The sequence below is a fragment of the Balaenoptera borealis genome, assembly GCF_965194805.1.
Source record: "Balaenoptera borealis genome assembly, chromosome: 17".
NCBI classification, from domain to species: Eukaryota; Metazoa; Chordata; class Mammalia; order Artiodactyla; family Balaenopteridae; genus Balaenoptera; species Balaenoptera borealis.
In genome coordinates this window covers 5306553-5313652 of record NC_138876.1, presented here as the reverse complement: position 1 = coordinate 5313652, position 7100 = coordinate 5306553, and the positions used below count along the sequence as shown (strand labels likewise).

The window sequence follows — 7100 nt, the reverse complement described above, 5'->3', positions numbered from 1 at the left end:
CTGAGACTGTATACCTAAACTTTTAGCATTCTTATATATTAAAGCTAATAGTATTTAGCTAATTGACTTAGGTTGAATTTTGTATAAAATATCAGTTGTAGAACAACCAGCACAAACACCAAATCTCCAAAATGGCCAATTCCTTTCCCCAACTTGTGTTCTTCTGAAGCCTTCCATACCTTCCTTTGCATTCATGTTTCAATTGTCTGCTAACAGGTCTTCTCTGGTCTGGCCAGCTGTGCATATTGAGATGGCAAGTAACTTTCCTCATTCATTGTTGTGCCCCCAGTCCTAATTCAGTGCCTGAACTTAGGAACTTAGTATACAATCAGCACATGTTTAGTGAGTGAGTATTCAGAGGTATGAATGGAATGCCCTGTTTCAGTCACTTCTCTTAAATTCTTTTGGGTGTAGTAAGGCATCCTGGGTGGAGGTGTTAGGGAAAATGTGTGTGCGTGCGTGTGTGTGCGGTGTGGTGTCAGAGAGAGGACAGGAAAATAACTGGCATGCTCTCAGGATATACAAACAAAGTGAGTACAAACAGAATTCAGGACTATGGGAAACAGGAAGAATGAAATATGCTAACCAAGAGCACTGGTTGAGCACCAATTTAGTCTCTACACTCCCTGGTTACCATGGCAAAGAGTAAGACACAGTAAGCTAAATAATTCTGATTATCAGGAAGGAAGACATCAACCTAAAATTTTTCCTGGCACCCAGTTATAAAGATATGTCATAATAAGGGGCTGTCAGATGCCCAACTCAGAGGAACATATCTTTAGAGAGCTAGAGGCTCAAAGGAGATCCCATCACAGCACGTCTCTGAGAATCACAGTGCATCCCCTGTCTAACCCACAAGTGAGCCTTCGCCTTGACCCAAGGAACATTGACTACCTCACCCCTTGCTCTCATTTACTGACTCTGGCACTTGATCCACTTAGACTTTTCTCTCCCCTGCACTAACCTGGTAAGGGGCTCATCATCCAAGTACTCACCATTGCTCTCCTTTCAGATTCTCCCAGCATTCTTCTCTCTTCTGACCCAGGTATCTGACTTCCTTCCTCTACCTGAGAAGATGACCAACAACCCTCCTTCTCACGTTGCAAATACTTGCTGAGTTTGTGTCCACAGCCGCCTCCGCTGTAAGACTACAGAAGGCACCACTCATTTTCATATTCCGTACTATATCCCTAAAACCCAGCACAGCACCTGTCACAGAGCAGGTGCTCAGGAAATGTAGAGAAGTGCAGTTGGGGGGTCTAGCCTTGTTAAATGGCTGAAATAGCACAGGACCTCATAGACGGGACATAGTCCTATTTAATGTACAGTATTCTCCGGAATGAGTCATGATTGGCTGCCAAAGGTTGAACACAAACTCAGACACTAAGAAGCACTTAGGACCCAGGTTGAGAGAGGAAACCGTTCTCCTTCATTCTGCCTAAAGAATAAATTTCAGGCTTCTTAGCCCGATATTCAAATCCCTGCGTAATACCCCAAAATATCCATTTAGTCTCCTTTCACACTGCTTCTGTTCCAGCACCCAAGACTCTAGACATAACAGACTGATTGCCAAGAAATTTTTATTTCTCTCTGCTTTTTATGCCATCTGTTCACACAGCCTTGAAAGATCTTCCTTTTTTATTGTCCAGTATCTTCAAGACATTTAAATGACACGTATGTGAAGATTTCCTTCATCTTTTGTTAGAATTAAGTTCAGACTCTTATTTTGCTTATACTTATGTGATTATCTTATTTCAATATGCCTTATCTGACTTTGTCCTACTAGATTTAATAATCTCAACAACAAATGCCAAGCGTTAAAAAACAAAACAAAAAAAAAACAAAAATGTCTCCTGGCTTCCTCTCACGGCTCAGTGGCACTAGTCTTGGGTATTTGCACAAGGTAAAATCTCCATAAGTATTTTCTGAATTAATGGCTTTTCAGACCATGTTTGTGGTACTCAGTTTTTTCCTGCATAATTATTTGATTTATTTTGTGTGCATTCACTGATTTAAGTGAGGCATTTGGACTAAAGCTTCGCTGGGAGAGTTGGTGTGGTGAGAGATGGGGCAGGGAGAAACTGGCTTATTGGCCTTTTTAGCAGTTGACACAACTGAAGATTTTCCTTTCCTCTTGCTTTTCTTCTAAGTCTCCTGTTCCCAACCCCACCTTTCTTGATGTATAAAAAGCTGTACAAAATGTATATGACTTGATGAGTTTGGAGATAAGAAAACACCCATGAAACCATCACCACAGTCTATGCCATAAACATACCCATCCCCTCTGAAAGTTTCCTCCTGCCCTATTTATCTATTATTATTATTGTTATGATTATTTTGTGATAAGACACTTAACGGAAGATACACCCTTTTAGCACATTTTGAAATATGAAATACGGTATTGTTTACTGTCGGCACAGTCCATAGAGTAGACCTCTAGGACTCTGCTCACTTCCGTCCAGCCTTCCTGGCAGGATCTTTGTCTCTACTTAGCCCTTGATGTCGGTGCAACGTGGGCACCCTGGGTACCTCGAGACTCCCATACTTGCTCCTCACCTGACATACACCGTCTGGATGATCATTTTTATTCTTCTATTATTAGTCCTTTCTCTGGTTGCAAAGGAATGTGAGACATCTTAGTTTTCTGAATGAAAAAAAGGAAAGGGAAGAGAAGGGAAGGGGAGGGGAGGGAAGGGGGAAGGAAGGGAAGGGGAGGGGAGGGAAGGGGGGAGGGGGAGGAGAAGGTGGGAAGGAGCAGCAATAAGACAGGGGATAGGCTTAGGAGAATTCATCATTCAAGACAGAAAGTCAGCTAGTACTCAGGAAGGACCTGGAACCAGGAATTGGCTTCATGTTGGAAGTCTAATCCTATATCATTCTCTCTCCATTTCTTTTCTCTGTTTCTCTTTTTACATATGATATATCCTCTTTCACCAATCATGGTTCATACGGAAGAAATTGGCATTCACGTTTCCTTAGTTTATCGTTTTTGCACATCTAGCCACATTGAAAGTCTGATTTCTCTTTGCACCTGCTTGTCATTCTTTTTTTTTTTTTTTTTTTTTAACCACCCAAACTTTATTTCATTCTTTTGACAAATGCAACATAGATAACAAAGGTGCTAATTTCAGGGACAAGTCTGAAACAAGGAGAATGCAAATATATTATTACTTCATGTCAGGCAACAGTAACCGAATTATAACTGAAAGTGCATTAAATTACTTCCCTAGGGGTTTCCTAAGGACCAAAGGTAGACAGAAATGGCCTGTTTTACATGAGTTCACAGACACCTCGAGGCAGTCACCATTCAAGGGACAGTTGTGCACCCTAGGGTTTAGTTCTCAGAGCTGGAGTTGCCTTGCTTCTCCTCCCAGGCAGAGGGAAGCTCGCTTTGCTCTGGGGCTGGGAGAGTTTGCGGGCTAGCAGGGTGAAGGGCTCGATCAGGGACTTGCGGTCTGTGACCGTCACCTCCCACAGATGCACCTTCTCGCTCCTGGCCCACCGCTGTGCCACTTCGGCGTCCGCTTGTCTCTGCTCAGAAAGGTCAGTTTTGTTTCCTAACACGACAATGGCCACCTCTTTTTTGTCTTTGAACTTATCAATTTCTTTCTTCAGAAGCTCCACTCTTTGAAAGGATTCAAGGTTATTCACACTGTACACAAGAACAAAGCCATCAGCAAATGAAAAATAATGCTTTGGCAGCTCCACGCCTTCCTGTAGGCCTCGGGTGTCGTAAAGACGTAACTGTTTCTTGACTCCCCGATCTGTTTCCACTGCAGCCATATACACATCTTCCATTGTTGCACAGTCCTCCATTCCAATAGCATGACTCCCATAAAGGAGCTGCTCCAAAATTGCCGTTTTCCCCACAGATAACAAGCCACAAACCACAACCTTACAGCCCTTTCCCATCTTCTTAGGATGTCACTGTGAGGGCTTTTACAACCGTAAAGCTCCTCGCGGCGGCGGGATGTCTGGACGCTCTCCAGCCCAGGCCTTGCCGCTGACGGTCGCCGCCGGCTCGCCTCTGTTTCTCAGGCTCGAGTCCCGGGGAGTGGGGGACGGGACCCGGGGAGGGGGTTGCGCCGAATCCCAGGGGGAGGTTGCACCGAATCCCGGCCGAACTCCGCCCAGCGGGCTCTGCTTGTCATTCTTAAGGGAAGAGACCTGTGGTGTGGGTCAGCTGCCCCTCTGTCATCCAGTCAGTCCTGGCCAGGCTCTTAGGTTCACCCTACACACAGGCTTCTGGGAACCACTCCTGTGGATGGGAGACGTTTAAGAAGTTCTAATGAGCCAGGAAGACACCCCCAAATCATTATGACCCCAACAGTTTCTGTTGTCATCCATAGGCTGTTATCTCTCGTCACTAGGTTGTTAGCAAAACTCACCAACTCATCATTTCAACCTCCTGGATATATTGAGATATCTTATAGCACATAAGCCAAAATGTTTAAAACCAACCTCAATTTTTTCCTCTAACTTGTTCTCTTTCTCTGATCTAACCAAGATATCTGGAGATTATCTTTAAGTTCTTATTATTTTTTTAAAAAATTCAAACGTCTACTCAATTACAAGTTTCTTTAAAATATATATGTCTTTCATTGATTTATTTCTTTGAGTCCCCGGTATTAGGCCACCATCATTTCTAACTTAAATTCAATAGTGAAACACATTCTCCTTTCCCCCAATCTCTTTGTTTTGATGTATTTTTTAATACATATGCTTTAGAGCAAGTTTTTAAAGCTAAAGATATTTGCAGCTGAAAACTACCAGGTGTTTTCTCATCATCTTGTTTGCTATTTACAACAATTCTTTGAAGAAGGTAGGAAAGAAACTCCATTTTATAGAGAAGAGAACAGAGTCTCGGAGAGATGAATTTCCTGGTGTCATATGGCCAGTAGAAAGGTGAGCATGGGTGCAAACAATGTATGAAGGTGTAAAATGTCAAAAACGTAGCTGGCTTAGGTGTAGAAATTCTGAAGGGGAGTAGTTGGGGGGAAGTAGGAGATTTATTATCAATAAAAATAATGCAGCTTCCCACAGGATACATATTCAACCGTTGTTAAATTTCAGTCTCCAGTAAAGCCTGATCTATGTTTAAACGACTGATGAAGATATTTTCCACTGTTAATTTTTATAAGACTTAAGTTAACGGCCCTGAAATTTTTATTATTTATTTATTTATGGCTGCATTGGGTCTTCGTTGCTGCACGCGGGCTTTCTCTAGTTGCTGCGAGCGGGGGCTGCTCTTCGTTGCGGTGCGCGGGCTTCTCATTGCGGTGGCTTCTCTTGTTGCGGAGCATGGGCTCTAGGCGCACGGGCTTCAGTAGTTGTGGCACACGGGCTCAGTAGTTGCGGCTCGCGGGCTCTAGAGCACAGGCTCAGTAGTTGTGGCACATGGGCTTAGTTGCTCCATGGCATGTGGGATCTTCCCAGACCAGGGCTCAACCCATGTCACCTACATTGGCAGGTGAATTCCTTACTACTGCACCACCAGGGAAGTCCTGCCCTGAATTTTTTTAAAAATTACAAAGAAGTTCTCTTTTTCTTACATTCATCGTGGGAAGCAGTTGGCTTAAACTTAGAATGATTTGAGTCTAGTCTGAGGTACTCTACTAACCTTATGCGTTACCTTAGGTAGATTACCTGAACTTTCTAGAACTGAGTTTCCTAGTTTGTTAAAAATGGAGGAGCTGCCTTTACACTGGCTGCCCCCTCTCAGCTTGTACGTTTCCGTTATTGCATCCAGCTAATGAAGTAGAGGTGTTCGCTGAGAGGTGACTTCTTTTTCTTCAAAATGACTCATTTTTCACAATAAATGATTTATCCAATCTAGTTCCTAAAAAGAGTATTTATTTCAGTCTGATGATGTACTGTATGTATTTTACCAGTAATGTAAGTTTCAATAATTAATGCGCTATGGCTGTTTCTAAGAGTGATACATCTTCATCTTTTTACAGCTTCAATGAGAGCACCTTGCCATAATTTAACTTACCTTAAAAATGAGGCTGTCCACTACTTCTCATTTAAAGCAGAGTTTCTTGAGCCTCAAATCCTAACAGAAACTGGCTCAAAATTAGAGGTATTTGTAATTGTGTGTGTCACTTTCAACTCACAAAGCTGATTCCAATATGAAACTGAAATTATCAAACCTCATTCCTGCTTATGATAAATGATGTGAAACACTGTATGTCCCAAACCCTGGACCTTTAACTCAGATCAGCGCACACGTATTTTGTAGGGGCAACTGATACATTAGGGTAGTGGGTGGCCTACAGGACCCCAGTTCAGAACAGAACATGGAATGAATAATCTTTCCTCAGTCTGCCTTTTTGACCTGTTCCTTTTTCCCGTTATCTGTTTGTCTCTCTCATGACCTCTATTTTCAGATAATATATTCATTCTTTGGACCAATGACATCTTTGGCTTTTCTGGAATGATCATATGTTCTTTGTCCTGTGCCTAGTTTTGTTTTCCTAATCACCCCAGGAAATTACTCTGACTGCTTAACCCTTGTAATAGAAAGTGCCCCTGGCACTGGCCTGCTTGGCTAGCCTCATGCCAGGTATTACATGACCTTATTAAAGAGGATTTGGTGACTACAGCACTGAGGGGGCTGATCCAAATTATCTGTTTCCATGAGATAATGGTTCTGAGAACACTTGTAAACTATAGGGAATTAGTCAAATATTATTTGATGTATAAAACCATCTCTGACTTTACTAAAGATATGTATATGAGTATATGTGGGTGCATACATGCATGTGCATATGGACGGGCATATTATCTGTGCATGTGTGCATATGTATGTACGTGTGTATATGCGTGACTAGGTGTATATGTGCATTTGTATATGTATACATGCACGTGCGAATGTCGTGTGCATATTTGTATGTGTATGTTCTGTATGTATATCTATATGTGCATATGTTTATATTTGTGTTTGTAGGTCTGTGAATGCCACAAATTTGACTGAGTTTATTGGACCTTTCCTTGCTGAAAAATAATTACTTCTCCATTTGACCTCACCCTTGATCCACATTAGAGCATGTCTGCTCATTTCTCAGCTTCCTGTCTCTGCATATTTTTTCTCACCAGAG

General features: G+C 42.3%; 1 pseudogene across 1 annotated transcript; it reads right to left on the bottom strand.

The window, feature by feature from the left end:
* Nucleotides 1-2727: 2727 nt before the first annotated feature.
* Nucleotides 2728-4072, bottom strand: LOC309614610 (NF-kappa-B inhibitor-interacting Ras-like protein 1 pseudogene; annotated as a pseudogene). The gene has a single exon. The product of its transcript is annotated as an NF-kappa-B inhibitor-interacting Ras-like protein 1 pseudogene (transcript).
* Between the last annotated feature and the right edge of the window lie 3028 nt (nt 4073-7100).